This window comes from Tiliqua scincoides, chromosome 1 (genome assembly GCF_035046505.1).
Source record: "Tiliqua scincoides isolate rTilSci1 chromosome 1, rTilSci1.hap2, whole genome shotgun sequence".
In the NCBI taxonomy this organism is placed as follows: domain Eukaryota; kingdom Metazoa; phylum Chordata; class Lepidosauria; order Squamata; family Scincidae; genus Tiliqua; species Tiliqua scincoides.
The window spans coordinates 142,011,531-142,013,076 of record NC_089821.1 but is presented as its reverse complement, the minus strand read 5'-3'; the positions used below and the strand labels follow the sequence as shown (position 1 = coordinate 142,013,076).

Genomic DNA, 1,546 nt, shown 5'->3' with positions numbered 1-1,546 from the left:
TAGGAAACACTTTCTAAACAGCTGTGATTTTATTTAGAAGAAAATTATAAGGTATTGTAACCTAAACATGTTATTTGGTTCTATTTAACCAGTTGGCTGCAGTGCAGAAAGTACAGCTGTGCTGGAAAATTGCTTAATGACCCAGCCTACAGCCAATCACAGCACAGGATTTATTTATGAGCATTAGATTTTTTAAACTCTGTCATCCCTTTACTACAAGTAGCTAATGTACAAATGTGCACCTATTTGGATTTGTTGGTTTATTTGAAGGGGGGAAAAACCACCTTTGTCCTTACGCCCTGGTTGTCACCTAATTTGCAGAATGCAGTTTACCTTGCTTACTAGAACAGTTTCATTCAAATGTCACAAGTGTGTCATTTAACAAGATGTAAAATTTTGAATTTTAAATCTCAGATCGTTCCATTTTGCCTTGGAATCTTAAAATATGGTAACTGAATTATCACCCTAAAAATAAACAGGGTAAGTTTTAAGAAAGATTATTAGCACAGGGGCACAACAGAATAGTTTTCTATAGAAAAAGGTTATCTGGAGCAAAATTTTAATTATTCCAAGAGATAGCCTGACATATTGCTAGAAAATTGCTACAGATTTAGAGGGTGGGGAGGGGGCAGTAAAATAAATTTTTCAAGCAGTTGAGCCAGCGTGACAAAAAATAATTTGCTTTTATTTTAGATTCAGATTTCATTACTGCACTCAAACTACTACAACTGGGCTTTGAGTTATTGTACAATCCAAACAGTTTCAATCAGAAACTCTAAGACTCAATGTGCAATGATTATTAATAATTAGCTCCTTGGTTTCTTGATAGAAAAAGGCTATCAACAAGCATTTGTTTAACCACAACAAAAGTATAATTAGCTTATCCCACTTAGTAAATCTGTATGCATGCCAACTCATACCAAACTGCTACTTTTACAAAAAAAAAAAAAAAATGCAATAATGCAGTTCATTTTTCCAGTCCTTTTTGCACAAAATTTATTTACAATGTATACATATATGCTCCATGAAGGGACTATGGAAAAATGCACATGACTGATGCTTTGCCCAAAAAATAAAGTCAACATCGTAAAAATAACTCTTCAGTTCGTGTTTTGAGCGGCATAAAACAGGAAGTGATGTAGGTGGTTGTTGTAGCATCGGGACAGTGATGCTCTGATGTGACAATTAGGTTCAAATACACTTTCTCTTGGTTTCCATGCCTCCTCCTACCAGTCTCCTTAAGACATTGCCTGCAACAGCTGATTAATCATTGTTGAGGACTGCAGTTTTTCCCATCCTTCCCGATTTACATCTGTTCAGGCCAATTCAAATATGGTGAGTAAATGAATTAGACATGCAAATTCACGCCCCAGGCTAGAAAAAAAAAAAAAGGTGGGGGAGAAGAGAAAGAGAGAAAGACAGAGAAATACAGAGTGCATGGCTGAAATCCTAGGATTGAAGAAATGTTCTTCTGCCTGACATAGATATTTTAATGCTCTAAAAATCCTGCAAATAAATCCTTTTTGTCATTTGCAGGGTAACTGTA

General features: G+C 35.4%; 1 protein-coding gene across 1 annotated transcript in view; it reads right to left on the bottom strand.

Annotated features, from left to right (window-relative positions):
* Positions 1-663: 663 nt before the first annotated feature.
* The window catches only part of MEIS1 (Meis homeobox 1), a 176,894-nt gene continuing 176,011 nt past the window's right edge, over positions 664-1,546 (bottom strand). Inside the window, exon 12 of the mRNA XM_066640137.1 lies at positions 664-1,546. This exon is cut by the window's right edge and continues 645 nt beyond it. The gene's annotated coding sequence lies outside the window, so the exon portion shown is untranslated.